Genomic DNA, 24,501 nt, shown 5'->3' with positions numbered 1-24,501 from the left:
AGTGCTGTTAACAATCGTATGGTATCTAACCTAACTACCGGAGCAAAAGTATCATGATAATCAACACCGTATTTTTGGCTGTATCCTTTCGCTACGAGTCTCGCCTTTTTCTTTTCTGTCTTGTCGACGTTCAGTTTAGTTGTTAAAACGTAGCGGCAACCTACAATGGCACGGCCGACCGGTCTTCTTGCAACTTCCCAGGTGTCATTCTTTACTAGGCTTTTTATCTCCGATAAAATTGCTTCATCCCATTTCTGTTTTTCTTCACTTGACAATGCTTGTTTTAAAGTTATTTCTGCAGCACCAGCGAAGTCTTGGCAATCAGAATATTCCTCTATGCTACTTTCTACTTCAATCTCCAGAGGTTCCACCTCTTTAGCTGCATCCGCGAAATCTTGGCAGTCAGATGATTCCTGTACATCACGTTCTGCTTCAACTCTTTGTTTCACTTCAACCATTTGATAAATTTTTCTTGGTCTTCCAATATGTCCTCTTTCTAAGCGCGGCCTACCAGGTCCTCTCTTCATAATCTTACTTTCTTCACTATGAGAGCCAACATCTTGCTCAGGAGTATGAGATGGACCTGCAATCGGTACGAAATCTACTGTTGATACTTGGATGTTTTCTGCGTGTGGTTCTAGTTGCTCCAAATGACTTCCAACTTCCTGAACCCTCTCTGTTTGTGTTTCCGTTTGTTCACTTTGAGGAATGCAGGTGACTGGTTGCGTGATATTACCTTTGGGGGTAAAATTTATTTCCACTAAGTTGGGTTGTGGACTCTTATTTACATAGGTCTGTACCTCATCATTTCTGACTTCCAGTGGATCTAACTTAGGATACTCACACTCGTTTCTCCGCTCAATGAATTTTTGAAATCTGACATCTCGAGATACAACAAATTTTCGTTCTTTCGGCAACCAAATCCTATATCCCTTTCTGTCACTGGGGTAACCTACGAAAATACCATCCATGCCACGTGGAGCAAATTTGTCCCTGTTCTCTTCTTTATTCAAGATGTGGACCCTAGATCCGAAGGGTTGCAGGTAATCTATCTTAGCAGGTCGACCATACCATTTCTCATACGGTGTTTCACCTGCTAAGGTACTTGTGGGACATCGATTGCGGATATGACATGAAGTCAATACAGCATCACCCCAAAATCCTGGTGAGAGGCCTGATGAAAGTAACATGCATCTAGCCATTTCCGTTAATGTCCTGTTCATCCTCTCTGCAACTGGGTTTTGCTGAGGTGTACCAGGGATAGTCAACCTTCTTCTTATACCTTCATTCTGCAAATATTCATCAAACTCTCTACTGCAATACTCTCCAGCATTATCTGTGTGAAGGTATATAATTTTCTTACCAGTCAAATTCTCAACATGATTCTTATAAATCTTAAAGAAATTTAACGCTTCACTCTTCTTAGTGAGCAAATACACTTCACACCATCTAGACGAATCATCAATGAACGTGATAAAGTATTTTCCTCCACCGAGGGCTTCATGACGCATAGGACCTACAATATCCGAATATACAATCCTCAATTTTTCCTCACACGGTCCACTACCTCTCGGGAATGGAGACGCAATCATTTTCCCACTTGCACAAATACTACAATCATACAATTGATTTAAATCAGTCATTGCAAATTTCACGCCAGCTTTGTTCAATAGCTTTGCCAAATCTCTTCCATTTAAATGCCCAAAGCGCTCATGCCACGACCTTACGTCATCATTCTTTCCAACAATTACTGAAGCAGTCCCAAGTCGTTCTTCCATTTGATAAAGGTTACCTGAACGATTTGCGACCATAACAGTATTGCCACTGTCATCCAGAACATGAGCTGAGTATTTATCGAATATAACACGATAGCCCCTATCTGTAATTCTTGCAACTGAAATCAAATTGCATCTTAGATCCGGAACAAATAAAGTATCTTGCAATTCCACTAATGTTTTTAATTTGTCGTTGCATGAAAGTAACCTTACTGTGCCCTTACCTTCTACATTCGCAGACGTATTTGTAGCTAAGCTTAGCTTACCGGATACAGGTATCAGAGAATTGCCAAATTTAGGAGCCTCATTGCAAAGGTGCGAAGTGCACCCGCTATCCATGATCCAGCCCTCATTCCCGTTGCACGCAGCAGCCTTATTGTCTGAAATACAATTAAAAGTTACAAGACCAAAATTATGATGTTGCGTATCGCGGTCGGACTTTGACACATACTTATCAGAACTGTCTTTGTACCGTTCCTTATTGTCATTCATTTTGCATTCGAAGGCTTTGTGGCCATAACCTTGACATTTCCAGCATCTACCTCTGAAGTCAGTTTTACTGGCTCCACTCACTGGCTTAAAAGTTTTCATTTTTGCAATAAAAGCTCCATCATCTACGCCTTTCTGCTTCCTCGAACAAAACTCTTCGATGATTTTTACCTTTAGAGCCTCTGGATCTGGTAATTCATCTCTGGACTCGATGGCGCACCTAAAATTTTCGAAACTTGGTGGGAGACTGTAGAGGAGCATTATGGAGATTAAATCGTTGTTCATCTCAACCTTCATGTCGGCTAGTTTATTCCTTACGTCAAAGAAATGCATGACGTGCTCCCGGATGTCACCATCTTCTTTCATCTTGTGGAGCAACAATTGTTTCAACAAAGTCGCCTTTTTAGCGGGTCCTTTGGACGCATGCACGCTTTCTAGCTTCAGCCACACATCTCGCGATGTCTTGCAGTCACGCAAATGCCGCAATTCGCTAGGACTGATAGCAAGTATGAGGTCCGACTTAGCCTTTGCATCTCCGACGCTCCACTTGAGCGCTTCTTCCGGCTCGTCTTCGGCTTCCGGCTGCAAGCTACTCCCATCCACGTAGCTCCAAGCATCGTTTTTTACAAGAACCGCTTCAGCTTGAATTTTCCATGTCTCATAATTTTCTTGTGTAAGCGGTTCTATTCTGATAGTAGTATTCATTTTGTTAGCCTCCCTACGCCAACACTACTTCTTCATCAAACACACGTACCTCAAATCAAGCGTACCTAAAACAGACTCGACTGCAATTTTAAATATACCTTGGGCTCTCTGGGCCCATAACCATTGTAGCGGAGCTCCCTGAGCACGCAATGGTTAAATAAGAACACTATTTAGGTATATTAGAATTATAATATTAAAGAACGTACATCTCAATGTAAACAACTAGATCGAGTGACAATATAATGTCAAGCAGACAAAAATTAGAACATAGGCGAAATACAAAATTCAAATAAAATTATCATAGACATACTTACATCATCATGAGCCAGTACAAAACTAGTTCATGAATATAAGTATATACACATTACATTGAAATCTAATTTTAACACTTATCCTGTCTCATTCAGCATCCCGCCGGAGAATCAAAATGGGACAGAAAGTGACGGACACCGTTTTATCACGCTGTCACGTAGACAAGAACGACTATCATATCCGTACTGGGTTAGGTAACTAAGTAAATACAGTAGGTGTATGAGTGAGAATAAATAAAAACCGAAATGTGTTCTTCCTGACTTGTACCTATATAATGTACATAGGCACTAGAGCTTAAGTAAATACCTATGTAAGTTATACTCAGATTTCATATTTTTGTTATAGGAATATCTGATTTAGTTTATTTACCGAGGTAGGCAAAATAAATAAATGCTTAGTAGTGACAAACATTTTCTTTTTTATTATATTCTTTTAACTATTTTAGCTACAATTAGGTAATTTATCATTTGAAATTGTCATCAATATGCAAAACAAGAATCCAATTTAGACAGTCCGAATTGCATTAGAAACAATAACACATATTCGTATATATGTATATACGAATATGTGTTATTGTTTCGTTAGAATGGCTATGTAGCCATTCTCTAGTATTGTATGTTTATTTGCTTTCAAATTTGGCTGTAGGGAAATCAAGATGGTAAACTTGAACTGGCTACTATTTGGACCTCTGGGATTAATAAACTGATGTGAAACGTAGTTTGGTATATTTAGCATCAAAATTTACAGGCTTTTCATTAGGGCCGTTGTGTTGGGACCACTGATTGGTTTGCATAAAATGCCAAATTATGAAAGCGTTTTAACTCAAATCAAAATACTTAGGCATGACGTGAAGTGAAAAAAAGAAGAAAAGTGTAGTATTCAAAAAGCATGAAATAAATATTTTATCTGCTGTAAGGTTCTTAAGTAACCTATATCATCATCTTTCATCTAGTTTTATACATCCGCTGTTAAATAGCGTTACAAATATTACTTTTACGACCGGAATATAATTTGACGACCGGTCTGGCCTAGTGGGTAGTGACCTTGCCTATGAAGCCGATGGTCCCGGGTTCGAATCCTGGTAAGGGCATTTATTTGTATGATGATACATATATTTGTTCCCGAGTCATGGTTGTTTTCTATGTATTTAAGTATTTATTTATAATATATATCGTTGTCTGAGTACCCACACCACAAGCCTTCTTGAGCTTACCGTGGGGCTTGGTCAATTTGTGTAAAAAATGTCCTATAATATTTATTTATTTATTTATTATTATTTATTATGACGTGAAGTGAAAAAAAGAAGAAAAGTGTAGTATTCAAAAAGCATGAAATAAATATTTTATCTGCTGTAAGGTTCTTAAGTAACCTATATCATCATCTTTCATCTAGTTTTATACATCCGCTGTTAAATAGCGTTACAAATATTACATTATCTCCTTGGTCTTGTATAAGATGTTCCATTGTATTGCTTTCTAACACCTACATATAAGTACCTAGGTAACTAATTTATACGCATTGCTGGCTACTATAGTGTAAAACTGACATAAATATAACTCTGTTATCTAACCTTTAATCAACCACTTTGCTATTTAAATATCAGCTATTAGAGCTAATTATATCATTGCTAACACTAGAAAAAATGTATACAATCAATACTAGAAAAATCAATGGAGTGGAAAAAATGGCGGCAAGCATCACTTAGATTATTCCATAGGCTATAAAATTAAATAAAACTGATCCATTACTGGTTAGGTATATTAATTTTCACACCTTATATACAAACTCAATAAGAATTTCGTTAGCTAGTTGTGTGGTCGGGTCAGCGACATCTAGCGTGAGATATGGTAAACCTTTTTGTATACAGTTACTCTACGGACGCGAACATATAGTTATCTGTGTTTGAAAGTTGGATAAAAATTGAGGTAGGTACCTACATAGTTTATGTTAATGGTATAGGTACCTATAAAATAATAAGAAATCTTTTTACTGCAGTCAATTGTGTCTACCTACCTACCTACTCAACTGATATGTAATTTTGTTAAGTAGGTACCTTTTAAAAATCATATGCATATAAAAATATAATTTTTGAGCAAAAGAAATAACTAATAAGATCGGTTACCTAAAGACGTAATACAAAATATGAAAATAATTTAATAATATCATCAATCACGTCTTCCATTTCAATCCTTTTTCACGTATGGTCAATATACAAGAAGGCAAAATGAAATAAGTATATAATGAATTATTGATTAACTCATAAACGCAAGTAAACTTACTGAATAATGTAGGAACAAAGTTGCAACCGGGAGGTATCACAATATTCAATGTTAACAATTCTAATTAAATACTCGCATATATTTTTCTCCCGTAAAGGAACTGTTAATTATAATTGTATATAATACTCTGCATTCAACTAAGATAAGTTTTTCTACAGCGAAAACCGCATGGTGTGATTCAAAGGCGGATGGCGGATTTTTGTTAATAACCATTAGGTACTTACATGATTTTTAGGGTTCCGTACCCAAATGGTAAACACGGGACCCTATTACTAAGACTCCACTGTCCGTCCGTCTGTCTGTCCGTCTGTCTGTCACCAGGCTGTATCTCGTAACATGAACCGTGATTGCTAGACAGTTGAAATTTTCACAGATGATGTATTTCTGTTGCCGCTATAACAACAATACTAAAAAGTAAGGTAAGGTAAGTCCTTATATCTTATTATAAGTTACTAAAATCACCGTTTTATGACATTGATGAATATCTTTCATGCAAAGTTGATGATGTACCTACTTATCTAAATAAAATTAATTGTAATAAATAAAATGTATACTACGACATAAGTATTAATAATTAATAAGACAAGTGTAATATGCGTATAAGTATATCTACAATGATATTTCAAATTTTATGTAATCTTTGACTTGTAACCTAATGTTATCAATAAATTTTCATTCTCATTTTAATTTTCATTTTATCCTGTCTCATTCAGCATCCCGCCGGAGAATCAAAATGGTTGTCTTGGTTGGTTAGGAGGCTTCTCGATTCTACGTCAACGTAACCCAAAGGTCTCACAAAAGTGCTCTAGCCGATTTCGCTAAGAAGCTGGCAGCGTGGACCGTCGTCAATCGTTTTTCACAGTGGTATGCGTACGTCGCTGCTAAATTTACTGTCGAGCGAATTCGCTTTGAGCGTATCTTGCCTCCCGAGGCACTAGGGAGCCTCCGCGCGGCATCGCCTACAACTTACGCCGCGCGTCCGCCGCGCACTTTACTGCAGGGATATAAATTTAACGCTTACGTTTCGCCTCGCTCCGCTAGTTTAATTAAGCGTGCCCATTGTCTGCATGTGCGTAAAGACGTCCAATACGGCCTGTTGTTCTTGGACCACTAGATAATGGACTACGGTGGATTAAGCTGACACTTTTGAGGTTACATCTCTATGTAAATTAACCCGTAAACAACAAGGAAAGGACAATCGAGAAAGTAATGCTTGTTTCTATCATTTAAATTGTGTAATATCTACCTGAATGCAATTTGATATACGTAGCTTTAAAATAGGGAGGCATAGGTAGTATAGGTACCCACCCACGGTACATAGGTACCTACGAGATGGTCTGAAGTGAATGGTCGGCGGCAATATGCAGTGCGTGACCCATATGGCTTATGATCGCACTCTGTGGAGACGGAGCATATGTACATGGTCGCGATCCTCAGCAATAAGGGACCGAGGAGGAAGAAGAAGGTATGAACCATTTAGTACCTTTAGGTACATCAATATTAAATTAAATCGATTTATGGGCGTAAAAGACCTGTAAAATGTAGATACATATTCCTATTACCTTGATATATGTACCTATTTAGTTCACAATTTGCCATGAAACAAATTACCTACTTAAAATGCAACAGCAATGACAGTGTTATTTACTCAAAATATTCTAATCAAATAAAGTCAAAACTCCACATTGAGTCTGCGTGACATAAATTCCTGGGCAAAATTGCGCAAAACAATAAGTCAATAAAAAAATTCGCTAACACGGTTAATTTGTACCGGTGCTCCCTACACGGCTGTGAGATTAAATTTTCAAACGGGTGACGTCCATATTAATTTTTCCGGAGACAATTCGCTTTCATCATCCGGCCGCCACTGTTGCCTTATCGCAAAGTTTATTTATGGACCTACCTGAATATTGTAGGTTTTTGACCCATAATTCATGTTGAAGTATTTCTGGTAGGTAAAGCCAGGTTGGGTTACTACTACGGCTACAACATTGTATTACCTAACTAATAGTAGGTATATAAATGTAGTGCCCTCCACAATTTATCTAAGTTAAATATGAACGAAAGAATTGCACACAAACTTTTTCTAACTCAAGCATTTTTCTTCCTTCAATCGCTTTGACACTGTACTTATTGTAAGTTCATATAGGTACATACTTAGACACAAAGACACAATCTACGTTAGTATATAACTTACCAAGGTAGGTATACCTAAATCTGCAGTTTACACTAAAAGCGGAGATCACTTCACTGACGCACGTTTTGTAAAGCAAACTAAAAGTAAGTGTACAAGATAGGCCTGTAAAGGTGCCATTTTTTTTTTTCAATTGCAACTTTCTCCCCAACAATGACGCATTTTGTCCAACTGGAACAAAACAAACTCTCTCTTTACACTTTTTTCCGCCCCGTTATAGGATCTAAAAAACTAATATTGCACTTCAAAAAACTCAGTTACTGCACAGACAAGCTATCCGATCGGTCGGACCATCATGACGCTACTAAAAACGGTATTTCTTTATCCAGAAATCTCTTAACGAGGTTAGTTTAGGCAAACTTTTGTGATGTGATTTTTTTTTGTTCGCTTTATTTGGGTCCATGTGAGTCCGTTTGTTATTCCCCTTTAGGAATTCAAAGTGAAGGGTTACCGTTCTCTCTTATTATTGGTGCGCAGGAGCGAGCGTGATGCAACGATTTTGTTAATGTCTTCATATAGTCGAACGAGAACACGTTTGGAAAATAATTTGAATATCAAAATGCAGATGGCTTCTTTCGGAGCCTCGGAGCGCTGAGCTACAAGTTAATTAAGGTTTGCTCATCAATTAAATACCAACGTTCATTTTGCAGATTAAGTTCTAATATTAATTTATTGTTCAATTCAGTCTGTCGAACTAATATCAATATTTATGGTGAATATAATTCAATTTTGATGTTATAACTGATAGTAGAAACAATATTGGTATAGATTTTATTAAATTGAAAGTACTTTCTGACAGAACTGATATTCAATTCACTATATGTTACTTCCAGTTTTAGACATAATAACTGCTCAGTTTTACCATTTTAAACAAAACATATAGTCTGAGAAAAAATGGTAGAAATTAAAAAGTGGCAATACTGTAGTGTCGTCCCTTTCAAATCAATCTACCTGTATAAGAAAATGGGAGGACACTACAGTATTGCCACTTTATAATTTCTACTCTTTGTCAGAGTTTTTCTTCGGTCCTTTATACAGGTAATAAAACCTACACCAACATTGTCCCTATACATTGGACTCACCATGACTACAATGCATAAATCGTTTTCAGTCAAACGCCATATATCCAAATCTGGGACGATGCATTCGTTCAGCGAGCGGATTCACTGAGCGAAACACCAAAATTTATTGGGTTAGTAGTTGCCGTAGGTCGATAAAACTACCCAACCTACAACAAGGCCGTAACTCTAACAAACTAATCGAAAAAAATACGACTCTACCCATAAAGTAACAGGGTTAACATTGCCTTGTCTCGCCGATTGACGGAAGAGAGCTAGCAATACGCAGTGCAATTTTGTGATATCTTTTTCACTCTTTCAGCTTCGGCGACATACGGACGCTATAGTGCCGAATTAGCATATTTATTGCTAGTTACACGACAAAATAAATTTATCTTAGCCCATTGGGTTCGCGCAGAGCCCTGGTTATTCCGTTTCAGGGTTGGTTGGCGAGCGGGTAGAACGGAAGGCTTAGGTACTTACCTACCATTATCGTCTGAGTTGCAAGTTTGGAGAGCGTTAATTACATACAGTTCACTTGCATAGTTTTCGTCCTATCATCATATAAATTATAATAGAACATGTTATGTACCTACGTAATTTTCATTTTCCTTCACAATTAAGTACTAAGGAGTTACCTTGTATTTAAAGGTCTATTTTGGACACACGTTTAGGTATTCATTGAGTAGACAGTGAGCACACACAGTGGTATATATAGGTACACTACACCTACACTACATTTACAATAAGCCATTTGCCATCACATTTAAACACAAATGCTTAGTGGTCTCTTATGACACCCAAGGGAACAGAGTCAACAGAGGGGAGTTGTTAGGTGCTATTTGCACAACATCCCACTATTCTGGCACCCTGCTTTTTTTTAGATATATGTAGAAAATATCTAATTTTACTTAAAATTCAATAAATAAAAATCAAGTTATTTTCTTTTATTTACCTAAGTAACGGAACGTTTATTTGTGAGCCGCTCTCACGCTTGACCGTTTCCTTGTAGACATATTGTTGCCTCCGCTCTCCGCTTCACGATGTGCGGGTGTGGCCCTAGCTTTAGAATATCCCGAAGTATCCATTTTATTTGTTTTATGTGCGTTTTCGTCTACGCTTGTTGACAATCTACGGAAATATGAGAATGTTAACAAACATAATGTGTCTACTGCAAGTATTACTGAAGGTACTTACCATGAGTAAATACATACATTTCTGGATTTTATTTGAATCATTTACTAACTATACCTACCTATGTATTTAATTTCTGAAAAATTACTTAGTAAGTACTTGTAATGTAATGTATCATATATGTAGGTACGTCCCTATATCTAATTAAAACCCATTTTTTTTATTTAAGTACAATAGGCATTCAAGTTTAAAATAACCCCATTCCTTTTTTTCATATTTTAGCTAGTAAATACTTACCAATATAGGTACTGGATAAGTTACCAATTTTACTTATAAATACTCCCTTACCTAAAACAAAACAAAAACAATCATTAGTATTCAAAACAATACTCAGTAAAAATTAAAACATAAATTATAAAATTTACAAAAGGAACAGTTTCAATCCATCAGTATAAATGGGTAGCGCTACCTGCCCCCGCATATACGAACTCACAAACACATACGCACTTCGTAAACGCCTCTGACGAAACCGGTCCGAACGCCGACGGCATACGAATGTATTTCCTAACAACACATCTTCCGTCTTTCATCGGCGCCAAAACATCACATAAATTTATCTCGCTCGTGCCCTCCGAGGCAACTTCACGGCAGACGAGCGCTAGCCAATCAGCGCGCGCCGAGCCATCGCCATATTGAGCAGAGCGACAGAGCTGCCGCCTGGGCGAACTAATGCGAAAGTAGCGACGCTATGTTTTCGGTATTGTTTTGCGTGATTTTTCCTAGTTTTTAAACGTTTTCCGAATATTAATTGAGTGAAATATGTGCGTAGGTGTGTGTTTTGGTTATGGTTATCAAAATTTTGGCGTTTTTACGCGAAATTGGTGATGAAACGGTAATGTTATTGAAAGGACGCCGCTCGAAGAAGCCCCAAGCTAAGTTCGGGTCGTGGGATTCTTTATTGCAGAAAACATTCAATATTTCTGAATATTTTATTAAAAACATACTTTTAAAATAAGTTGCATTAGAAAATATTTGGATTATTGTTTGGTTCAAATATTTTGTAAGTAGTTTCAATTTTTTGTTGAACATCTTTTGAGGTTATTTTTTATAACAAGTTGTCTGGATTTTTATTAGGTAGGTACCTACTAAAAGTATTGAAAAAAGCTTATAAAACTTAAAATAGTAGTGGTGTGATATTTAGGTTATCATTACTTACTTAGGTATTTATTAGTCTATTTGGCTTCTTATCAGAAGATTAGGTACTGAGTAGTAAGTATTTTGCCTACCTTATTAAGTAAAATGTTACGTTTTTAGTTTTTAGAAAAATCATTAAATAGTTGTATTGAATTAGGCACAAATAAGTATTCAAAAGAAAAAAGTTCCTATCATTTCGGTATAAGGTAAGCCGCCATGTTTGGTTTTGAATTTATTAAAAACCAAAGCTTATTTTACTCAAATACGTGGCCAAATAAAATGATTGTAATACAAAAAATTTATTTAAAGCAATAATTTTAGAAATTAGACATTTTAAAACCCTTTATTTAGATATGAAACTGACTTTGAATGCACACAATTTCGCACGGCCGACGGCGCATGCGTGATATCAAATCCGCCTCTTCACATATTTTACAGGCTACCTATTAAATTGAAAAATGCCTTTAATGTAGCACGATAAGTAATTTTTACAGTAAGCAAATTAATAATAACATGTTATTCTGCACAAGTTATTGGGATTTTTTTTCTAACATTAGGACACTTAGATTTTTTAGGTACCTAAATAAAAATAGGATGAAAATTTTTGACAACCATCATATGGAACATGGGATTAAATACTTATGTTTTGACTTCTAATATTCATAAGAAAAGAAACAAATGTTTGACTACATTTAAAACACCTGCATTCACTTGCAGCAATGCAACCGTTTTCTCCGCTAAAAGGAAAACATTCAAGCTACCATTTCATTCAAAAGTTTTTATTACCAGTAGGTGCACATTTTATTCAAGACGTCGTGCTGAAATCAAAGGTGGAGATAAAACTTTGAGTGCACTCGACGCGATATTGTAGAACTTAGACTGTTGGACGTAACGTAACTGAACTGGGGCTCGGAATCTTAAATAGAATGACGTATATTATTGTATTTTTATACTGAGAAATGTTAGTGCATCTTTTAAGTGGCGTAAATTAGGTGTAGGTAGTTAGGAAAGGTCACACATATTTATTTATATCGTACTTTATGCGTAGAACACATATCTTTTTATTATCATAAACATTTTTCGTGTTGGCTATGCAATTAAGTTGTGCTTATAAACAAAAGAGAACCATAATTACTCACTTCTACGCAACTAATGTGCTAGATTCTAGCAGCTAGAAGCACCACTGAGCAAGCAAAGATTCTAAAATTAGTCTTAAATAAATATTTAACTCTAATTATTACTGACTAAGATTTATCATTTAAAACAGTAGGTCCTGACGTAATTTAAATAACAATAAACATTTAAATAAACCCGCTGAAAGGCATTCGTTAAGCGCTTCCGCGCTAGAACAGTGGAGATGCTAACTATTTATACAGTGCACCGCTTGCATTACACAGATAAAATACGCTGCCAAGTTCTTGGGGCAAAAGAAGCGAAACGAAAGGCGAGATTTAGTGTGGAAATTTTGGAAGTAAGCCGGGACTGCGTTTGTGGTGGCTTGCGATGGAAAAATACCCCCGGCGACTTACGACGGAGTTCCGTTGGACGTCCTTATTTAGGTACTTTTTTATAATATTTATGTGCTGAATAACCGCTAGTTTTAATGAAAAATATGCTTCTCACTTCCCGTTTTAAAGTTTTAAAAAATTGCTGGTCCATGTGAAGATGTAAAAAAGTTATAAAATCCAGCCCTTTTTTATTAAAATACTTGCTTATTTAGTATAAATACATCAATTTTGAAACGTAAGCACACGAAATCCAAAAACAAACAAAGTTGTAAATCCGTCCAGAAATTAGCTAAGCACATGTTAAACATTCTAATTTGTACAAACGGGCCGGACCTAAGCCTACTTAAACAAATTTACAGCGATCGTTCCTCGCGAAGGTGACCCAAATTACCATGAAAAAAGTTTAACATCCCTTTATTTCAGAACAAACAGAGGCTGTTCGGGAATCCCGTGTAATCCGACCACTTATCACGGCTGCAAAATGCAAATTTCCCGGCCGGCACGCAGCATTACGGGCCGGGATACGTCAGGGATATTGTCAAAGTTCGCTATCGAGGGATACACAGGTTAATCTCAGGTCTAAACTTCACAAGAGGTGGGCCTACTCTATTCGTAATTAACACGAGTAAGTATAGTTATTAATATATATTATATTTCATATAAGGGACAGAAATATATACATATGTATATGTATTTATTAATTTATTATCTTGTACCCGCGACTTCGTCTGTGTAGAATGATAAGTAATTTTCAAAGTCCATCCACGGGACTCAAATTATCTCTAAAATTTCATCTAAATCTGTCCAGTGGTTTAAGAGCCAGATAATGGTCTGTCACATTTAATAAAAATAGGGATTTCTATTTCTGTAGGTAATTTTTTGTTTTTTACTTATGCCAGCAATAAGTATTAAAAGTGCATCAAATTTAATTGCTAATTAGATTAAATAACTATGATCTATTTTAAATTAAGTAGATAATTATAGTTATCTGAAGTGTATTATATAGGTAGGTATCTGTTTTTTAATATTATCTATTTATGTACTTGATAAAGCAATAAAAGGAAAAACTGAGACTACAGACTAAGAGCAAAAAATTAGAAAAACAATTAGGTTTTCATCATGACATTCCTAGCATTTAATTTAAGTAAGTATAGGTATAGACGGGTGTGTAATGTTTAATATAATTATAAAAAAACTATCATACATTTGTTATAACGCCATTTGATATATTATTGTATGTTATAATGTAATTTTTATTATACGTTTCCTTTATTATATAGTGATTTCATCTAAACTGTCATTGATATAATGCATAATGTAATATAATTTTCAAATAGTATATAGACATGTTTTAAAATGACATTTGTTATATTATATTTTTGTATAACGTAATACTTCATACAATTTTATCAAGTATAAATACATTTATCGTATAATATTTTTTGTCATATTTCATTTACTGATAACGTAAAGTTTAACATACTTTTTATAACTAGGACGCAGGCCTACTGCTCTTGCTAGCTATTTTATTCTCGGAGGTCGCAGTTCTAACCTAACTTAACCTATTTTTTCACGGTTTTCGTTCTGCGGGGGCCGCAGTTCAAACCTAACCTAAACCACTTTTTTGATAAAATATTTTATTCTACGGAGGGTCAAAGTTCTAACCTAACCTAACCCATTTATGTCATGCAACTATTATGCTACATAAATAATTATGTGATGTAACTTGTTATAACAAATAATATGCTTTAGAGTATGTAATAATTATAGCAATGTATATTAGACGAAGTGTAAATATACCTTATGACCATTATACCAATAATAACATTATGTATACTGTTAATTAGGTATTACGGTAGTATGCCATTTATTACGTTATTCAAAATAACGATATATCAAATTATAATATATGAAAAGTAATTATAACAAATGTAATGCACCCGGTATAGACACATTGAAAAAATATCTCGTTCTCATGATGATTCAAAGCTGAGTTATAATCGCTAGGATTCTGCACTTCTGCAAAATGACAATATCACGAGTTTATTTTATTTCTGAGTCAGTTATATTTTGCACCTAATAAAAATATATTTTTTACGATTAGGTACGTATGTACTTACGTGGGTTATTTATCAAATCAACTTTAGTTTAGATGTAACCATATTAGTTATTAACCATTATGGCGGCAGATAAACCTAACGCGGTGTCACTTTCAAAAACACTTCAAATAAAACTAAATTCCAAGTATATTTTGAATAAATAAATAAACATAGCCACGTTTCTTAACATATTAAAAAAATATTTTATATTTATTTATGCAACTTTATATTTTCTACTAAGTAGGTATTTTAGTTCGAAACAAATTCTCCGGACCCATTTCTTTATAATTTTCCAACCTTATATTTTCTACTAAGTAGGTATTTTAGTTCGAAACAAATTCTCCGGACCCATTTCTTTATAATTTTCCAACTTTATATTTTCTACTAAGTAGGTATTTTAGTTCGAAACAAATTCTCCGGACCCATTTCTTTATATTTTTGCAACTTTATATTTTCTACTAAGTAGGTATTTTAGTTCGGAACAAATTCTCCGGACCCATTTCTTTATAATTTTCCAACTTTATATTTTCTACTAAGTAGGTATTTTAGTTCGAAACAAATTCTCCGGCGCTCAGCATGCTCGATACGTTTCCCTCGACGCCAAAAATAAAAAGCTAGCAACTGATTTTTCGCATTCGCCAATAATGAACAATAAGTAGCGTGTGCAAACGCTGTTAGCACTTGCGCATTTTCAATTCTCCCTTCACATTATTGATTGTGTTCCGAGAAAAACTTGGCACGCCTATACGTCAACACGTGTTAAGCGTGCCCTGGAGTCATTATTTGATAATATAAGTGTAACTCGCAGCTTTTCTCATTAGAGAAATATTTCTATAGCTTTTTCTTAGATGTCATGTGATACCTTAAGATTTATGACCTGCTCAATGAGACTTAACGAAACGCGAGCTAAACCGACCTTAAGCACTACCACCAGTTTTAACATTGACATATCCACTCACGTTTAAGTAACTTACTTTCTATGCATCTCGCTCGTACTCGCATATTAGTGCAAGCGAGATGTATAGAAAGTAATTTACGTAGACGCGAGTTAATCTGTCAATGTCAAAACTGGTGGTAGCCGTACTGATCTCCTTTTTTTCTAGCTTATATTTACTTCATGGATTTTGACTTAAGTACTTAATATTTTTTTAAACAAACTTGTGTAACGTTAACTGTAAGTTAATGATTTGTAACAGCGCACAGAACAAACATTACTGGACGTTACTTAAAGAACAAAGTCTAAGATTCAATAATAATTGTTCCTAAAGGGCTTTTAAATTTTTTCTAACATAGGGATAACCCTATTTGTTGTAGCTAAACAAAAAATTAACTAATTACCTATTCCTAGTTTTTAATCTTTCACATGTCATCTTAACGGCCATATTTTATAATTGAATAAGGATAAATCAACAACTCTCAAATTATATACATATATTAAGTTCAATAAACTCACAACAAATGTTTCTATTTGCTCTCAGTTACTATTACACATTCGTGGGTAAGAACGTGATATGGGCACATGCTCATACGTATGAGCCACGGTACTATGGCATTTACCCTATTGCGCTATTTGTTCTTCAAAGTTTAAACGTGACCACCCCAACCTTTCACAAGTATTCACATTTAATTTATAAATGTATATATATGACTTCTATTACACACCACAAAATTCATAGATAACCAGTAGCGTTTAACCTGATTTAAAATGATGTGTCAATTTAAATTAATAAGCCCGATTACAGCGTTGTATCATGTGTTTTATTTATTTAATTAAAGATTTAAATAAGTTATCGCGAGTTCACAAGAAATACCTACTTGACAAGTTGGCGGCCGTTGATAACTCGAAAAGAAATTCCCTATATTTTAAACGTGCAAATTACATTATTAGAAGCTTAGGTAATCGATACGTACCTATACCTACAAATGTCATATGTGTCGCTTAACTTCAAACTCTGGTAAATCCATTCGACCCTCTCAGCAAATATCTAACCTATTACCTTTTCTTAACACCAAAATCGCATAATCTGACAGATGGATTTACCCGAGTTTAAAGTTAAGCGACTCATATGCAGGTAAATGCCTCTGAATATAACGACATACTTACTAATATTTAAACGCATATAATATCATGGTATAGAGGTTTATATCAAGGCTAGCTATCTAAACAGTGTCAAAAAGCCCAATTAGTCTTTCCGCGCTACTTTAATCCGTCATAATTCAGGCAAATCTCGACTGTTTATGCGACTCCAAATCCCGCCGCTTTCACAACCGGGCGTTAATAAGATTATACCGTCAACGTGTTTCCGATTAAACCTGTGGCCTTATTCATATTTAAACTATCTGAATCATACTGACATTGATTTGATTTTGCTTTAGCTTACTCTAGAGCACAGTACGTTTGTGCGAGCGCGACATACTGATTCATATTGAATTGATGCCTAGATTTTTCTATTAGCATTGAATTTTCGTTTCTGAATGCCTTTAGTATGGTCAGATACTACTACGGATGAAATACACACATGTGTAACAGAAGAATTAGATAACTAGTTGGTAAAAAGCCGTTGCTCTCAATTTAGGTCATACATAAATCAATAGGTGCTTATGTTACTGTGAAACGAATGTAGAAAGAGCTTCATAGAGTTTGTAATAAAGTGTTTAAATAATGTTATTGGATTTTTTTATGTAATAATGTTTGCTTTAGAACTGGTTCAATATTAGGTGTAAAATGATATTTTGGTTACTAAATAAAGTACGATCATAAAAATAAACCATACACGTAGGTATATCTTTCAACAACCCATTACAATTGTGAATTGGTATATAAATAAGCGTTACTCACTAATTACTCTGAAAACATGTGTGATTGACAGATGGCTATCTCCCGGTGAATAATTAATGAATAATATGATAATTGCATCACTGTTTATTTTAACAAACTGTCATGTGCCTCGTATAAATCACAAGTTATCACAGCAAATTAGATAACTACTAAAACTTTAGAATGCTTTGAGGACTGCTTCATACATATAAATATATTTTAGAAATAGCATAATTTATTTATTTAAATTTTATTGCTCAAAATATATACATCAATGTACAAATGGCGGACTTAATGCCAAATGGTATTCTCTACCAGTCAACCATAGGGCCAAACAGAGATATAATTGGCGCAGAGACAAAACATGTTTTATAAGTATACAGTAGGTACTGTAGGTAAATATTATACCACAACCCAACATATCTTTTAAGTAAGTAAGTAAGTATGTGATATGATACCAGCCTATTATATTATGTTATGTGCCTTCAAAAAATATTAAATCTCAATTTATATATAATCTCAAATTATTAAAAAAGCTTATTTGAGCGAAAAAGAATAATAATTATGTAGTGCATGATTTCTCAGTACTGACGGTATTGATGAAATTAGTTGCAATAATAAAAGGAAAGTCAGGTACTGCTCTGTACATGCCCACCAGATGCTCCACTCTAGAAAACTACACGTTACACGAGAAATGAAGCGCTTCCAGACCGATCGTATTAACACGATACAATTTAAGGCCCGTCTCATTATCAGATAATAACAAATCGTTTAAGGGCCTACGTACACAGCGGGAAATGAGCGAGCGTTAAACCTGCTTATGCGAAAGCACGCACACACAAATCTACTTAACGTACGCCCGTAATGTACCTAAACGTATTTACAAATTTACAATATTTCTGGCGATAAATTGGCCCACTAAATTTGGCCTCTTTAGCCAGGTGAACGCATATCTGCATATTTATGTTGCAGGGAAGCCTCCTTAAGGGGAGCAGACGTTTAAAAACGGGAGGAAATGCTGCGTTTTTTCCACCGCAAGTTTTAACAAGATCCGCGTTATTTATGCCTCAGCTAGGGGATCCTGGAGATTTATCGGGAGTCGTGACTGATCGGAGGACTCGGTTTAGAATACGGTTAGGCCGAATTTAAATTGGCTGTTTTATTGGATATCAGCGGAGAGCATCTTAGATACGAGTATCAGCTTTCAGAATGAGAATCTAGTCTCATTGGATTTACACATAATTTATATTGCTAGTAATGCTTTAAGGTTTACTCGGCTAATTCCGAATGTCGAAAACTGTCGGATAATTCCGAAAAGAGACTTTTATTATGATGGAATTAAGGGTGATTTTCATCTGAATTTCGGAATTATCCGACAGTTTTCGACATTCGAAATTAGCCGAGTAAACCTTACTACGAAATAAAACTTATATTAATGCAATAGGTATATTACCTACATGGTGTAATCGAATTAGAATACGCATCAAAAGTGTAGATCATTCTCTAAAAGCATTTATAACAAAAATATATAAGTCCCTGTAGTGTATATAGAACAATTAAGCTGTGACAGTAACTTTAGATCGCAAATTGTAGAGATATAACATCTCTATTTAGAAAAGAGTTCCAGAATAATAGGTAGGTACTTTTGGAGCGTTGTTTCTTCCGTTAATTTTGATACTGACTGTAGAAGAATATAATGTACCTTACCTACTACAGCCTAATTAATATTCTACCGCTGAGCAAAAGACCTCCCTTTTTTCCATAACGATTAGAACACATAGTTACCAAAATAAAATCTAGCAATTTAGTCATCATTATCATCGTCAAACAATGACAAAGAAATTTCAGGGTTAAAAGTCATCCATAAACATTAGAGACCGATAAGGCTTATGTCACAACAATTAACTCTTATCATTGGATCGTTCATCACTCACAGTTAATGATACAAGCGATCTGTCACATATTTACCTATTTTATATATTTAGTGAGATGGCCAGTGTACTGTGATCCTCTAAATATTGGTTAATTCGTCTGTATTCTAGTCAAGTGAGGGGTCAAGTGAAACTGGACCCTTATCGGCATGCGAATCTGTCAAAGGTGAAGACGGGTCAATTCGATAAGCGATGCGTTGGCAACTGTAATAGTTGTGATGATTATATTCATTACTGGTAAATTGCAAGTTCCGTAAACATTATTCAATTAGTCAACTTTTAACTTACTTAAGTACAAAAATGTATCTTTAAAACAAGCACCGCTTATTAAGGACTTATTTCATTCTTATCATATTATTATTTATTTATTCACATATAACAATACAAGATTGTGTTCGAATATTAACATTAATGTACAGTAAAATAACTAGACTAAATAGCAATAAAAATACATGTCAAAAAAAATAACTCCACTTAAATAATAATTATACAATACAATACACAGCAAACATTAGCAACTATACTGCAGTCAAATAACATTGAATTTATAAATATCTATTAGATAATCATGATAGAAAAATAATCGTATTAAATATGCTACTACATAAGTCCATTAATCACATATAATAAGATAAGTAAAAAAATAATTACTACCTATTATATTTAGGTTTTAACAAAGTTTTTGAACTTATATTTCATCATTAGGTATTAATTTCAAAACTCAAAGGAGCATTAGTTACTAAGCGCTATGTGTAAAGTTACTTAATTTTATAGGTATGTAACCAGCGAGTTAATAGCTATAAACATTTGCAGTCAGACAACAGACAGACACTTTTATTAAAATACATCCGTTAGTAGTTGTATAGAAAAATATTCTATATAGGTGCCTACCTAAAAAAAGTTAAAGCACTAACCTAATGAGTTATAAATATACCTAGGTACCTACTTTGGTTAAATAGTAAAAATAATCGTATAAAGCAACATTTACTCGTAATACCTAGAAATAATGAATGATTCAAAGTTCAAGTATGTAATTAGTTAGTCAGAGTATATAGAAACTATAGAAAGCCTATGAAGAAATAAAACCAAAGTCAAATACACAATGAGGAACAATTATTTACCAAGACAAAGGAAATGTTCATTAAACCCGCGGCAACAACTAATTACAAACTAGCTTACTCGGCTAATTATAAAATAGTTCAATACAAAAAGATAATTATAGGTCATTTTAATAGAATATTAGTACCAATTATTTTATTCTTATAAGTATAGTACAGTCTTCGAAATTAGAATTAATAATGCAAAAACATATAGGTACCTATAACCTTTAACCTTCTGATCTACAGATTATTAAAGTTTGTCTGTTTTATATTAATCTTAATATTATTAACATCAAAAGCAAATATTCGAGGATTTTCGACATAATTATTTGTAGAAGAGGAAATAAGTAATTTCACAAAAAAATTTAAACATTGTAACAGGTAGGTATATGCTAGGAAATTCATATTAAGACATTCGAAAACTTACTAAAGTTAATGTACGTAAATATATTAAATTTAGTTTAAAGCGAACAGTTTTTTGGCTTAACTCGAGATTTCCCGACTAAGCCCAGACGGGGAAAAAACTAGCGCGGATATTTACAAGGCTTAAATAAAAGTTGTTCTGCTAAAAGAACGCGCAAGTGGTTTGCTGCAGACGCCAACCAAAAGCCTATTCCAGTTAAAACAAAAATAAAATTCGCCACTGACAATTTGAAACAATCGGCTCCAAACGATATTAAAAATAAAGTGCGCGAACTTTGTAATACCATCTTGCTGAGCACAACAATCGATGCAAAATGCAACACATGTCACTTGTGTCGATATGCATAAACGATTCCTATGAATTATGTAAAGGCTTCGCCGGCCACGGGTGTTGCCCGACAATGAACAAAATGTCCATACGAATCACTAAAAAACAACGCGAAGCTGAACATAACCTAATAACGTCATGTCACGTAACATCCGAATTGGCCGTCGTTCCAAATTCGAACCCAATTTAACCCCCGATGTTGCCGGTGTTATTCTATTCCAAATTTGAATTTTAATAAAACAATACCGTGTTCGTGTATTCATGCATCACATCAGGGCTTGTTTGCACGGCCTCTGTGCTCGCAATTTACGTCTCTCGCGGGAGACGAAGAGTAATGTGGACGGGGAGAAAAAAAAAGTTCGCTACGAGTTGGTCGACAAGTTCAGCCAATTATAATTGACAAGCGGCGCAGGCGCGGCCGCCTCAATTTCAAGCCTTCGAGCAACAAGCTTTAGCATGGCTACGGGACATGTTTTTTTTGTCATTACCATCACTAACGAAGCTAGAAGCATTTAAGAATTACATGAATTTTAATTATCTACCTTTGATTTAACTTTCAGAAACTAACGATCGCTAGTAGAAACTCTATTCACTCTAACAAGCACCATATAAGTAAATCTATCACCATCAAGGAACCCGTTTCTAGAAAATAAAACACAAATGAATCCTAAAATTAATTATTAATAAAACCCGCATCAAAATGCACCAGCACCTTGCTTATAAAGTTGAAAAAGTCTCGAAATGAATCACGGCGTGCGTTGCCCGTGAAATATTACACCGACACTGGCACCATAAAGCAACGGTGTGGCAGAGGCGATACTACGATAGCGACAGGACCGACAGACACCACAGACTCGCCTCTTTGATCACCCGATACAGGATGATCCCTGAACGAAACCTTGAAATCGATTTTTGAATAATTTTCTGACGCATCAGAAACAGATTGGGATTATCAGACATATCGTCTCAAAAGTTATATCCGTACCGACATCGACAAGTTGCGGAAAAAATCCAAAAATTCTCGGAATTTTCAGGAAAACATCACAGGAAACAGAAGAAACTTTCATTTTGGAAAGGGAAAATTTCGATTCCTGTACAAAATAATAAGTTTCCGAAATGTTTCCATGTGGAAATTTCGCAATTTCGGAAACTTTTAGACGCCATATCAGTAGTTGCATGCCTGTTTTCGCTAAAGCGATACCAAACAAAAAAAATACATTGGTCCTGAAACCGTCCTTTACATAAGTACTACATTTCACATTTGGATAAACAAACAACATAATAACAGATCCAACGGCCATGGCTTCTGCATTTAATGATTATTATATTAACTTGGCCGTAAAAACACACGCAACTACGTCAACTTGTACCTTAAATAATTCAAATGCCAACTCTATGTTCTTAAAACCAATGTCAGAAAATGAAGTCAGATTGGAAATCATATCCCTAAATAACACTAACTCCGAGGGATACGACGGTATCAACACAAAAATTATAAAGTCATGCATCAATGAAATAGTTCCAATATTAACCCATTTAATCAATTTTTCATTCGCCTCTGGAACCTTTCCAGATGTATTAAAATTATCAATTGTAAAGCCATTGTTTAAAAAGAATGAGAAAGATAGTATAAATAATGTGACACGGCACTTTGTATGGTTAGCTCAGTTTAACGTTTTTAGGATTGTCTCGAATATAGTGTAGTTTTGTTCTATGGCAAGGAAGTCTTTGATGTAGCAACAATATACATGACAGGCACTCTGCCAATAGGAAACAAATTGAAGCTGATGGTGTTGCTACTTCAAATTAAATCCTAAATTTATGGAATAATATTAATAAATATTTAAATCAAAAACTTAATTTATAAATACAAAATAGGTTGAAATATATTCAAATAATTGAATATGATTTATTTCTTTGGGTTATACTTGCATATAAAATTATTCCATGAATTTCATTAGTTACTGTTATTTTGATTGTGTCATCCCAGGGACAGAATGGTTTGAGATCATTTCCTGGCTGGTTTTCGCCCTGGATGGGCATCTTTTATACATAGAACTGTGAAGCGAAGTACATCATGCTCTGGTAGCATCGATCAGAGGCTTGGTTATGCAGCAGCCGCTGCATCCATGAGCTAGGGAGCTCATGCTGTTGTTATTTTGCCACAAACAGTAAGTAGAATATGATAATATATAGATGTCCTCAGGTGCAACTCCTTGTTGAATCTTTGTTTGACCATTTCGCTTTGTTTCCAGTCTGCTGGTAAAACAATGTGGTGGGGAGGGAGTATCACAGCTGTGAGATGAGTCCACTCTAGGAATTTCCAGCTGGTGAGAAACTTAGATCATATAATGTCTCTTAGGTTAGCAGAGCACATGCTTCTAGTTATTAATCTTGAATTGTTTCTTTCAGCTGACTGGGGTTTTTTCGTTTTTATGTTACTACGTATGTGAAATCAGTTCGCATATCAGAGTATGGAAGTCTGTCCATATTCCTAAAACTTCAAGTGTGTCTGGTGAGCAGTTCGCCATAAGAATTTCGCTCTTCTGCTGGATGGAGGTGACGTCACCTTCAAACTGAGACCTTAGTCCTTCGGTGTTGCTCTGCGGTGTCGGGTCAGATTCCCGCTGCAGCAAATCAGCTCCGGCACAGCGGAGGATCACACGTCGGGCTTGAACTGGTGGAACATTGTTATGAGGTTGGTGTACGCTTTCCTTCCGTCCTAGAAGCATTTCAAAATTTAAAGTTAAAGAATTTAGTAGAATCATATGTGATGGCAAATGATAATTTAGGGACTAACAAATTTAGATAGGTCTGCTTGTAAATCATTTTAGAACCATTTCTGGCACGACCCAGCTCTGTCGTCTGACATTATTAAAATAAGGTGCTTATGCTAGCTTAATGATTTACATGTAGAGTAACTGCCCGTGTTCGAATTAGTAATAAATGATGTGTCACAAAAACTAACTTTCATTCATGTCCTTTATTGCCCTGAATAGTTGATGGAAATAGGTTTAGCACCTGCTTGAGCTTTGGTAAGATTTAGTTTTTATTTAATTTAGTAACTTTAATTGTCCGTGAGTTTCCTCAGGGAAAGCCCACAGCCGGGCTAGGAATATTTACGTGACAATTTGGCGCCCACAGATTCCGTCTT

At 35.0% G+C, this 24,501-nt stretch overlaps 1 protein-coding gene and 1 long non-coding RNA gene across 2 annotated transcripts in view; one reads left to right on the top strand and one right to left on the bottom strand.

The window, feature by feature from the left end:
- Positions 1-24,501, bottom strand: part of LOC134806023 (homeotic protein ultrabithorax) — a 210,180-nt gene that overhangs the window by 102,032 nt on the left and 83,647 nt on the right. The gene's annotated exons all lie outside the window — the stretch shown is intronic.
- LOC134799695 (uncharacterized) lies at positions 11,848-13,274 on the top strand. Its single transcript, XR_010145441.1, has 3 exons — positions 11,848-11,970; positions 12,538-12,699; positions 13,072-13,274. It is a non-coding gene; the product is annotated as an uncharacterized LOC134799695 (long non-coding RNA).

Source organism: Cydia splendana, chromosome 2, assembly GCF_910591565.1.
Source record: "Cydia splendana chromosome 2, ilCydSple1.2, whole genome shotgun sequence".
NCBI classification, from domain to species: Eukaryota; Metazoa; Arthropoda; class Insecta; order Lepidoptera; family Tortricidae; genus Cydia; species Cydia splendana.
The sequence above is the reverse complement of the archived record's forward strand: the minus strand, read 5'-3'. Positions and strand labels throughout refer to the sequence as shown.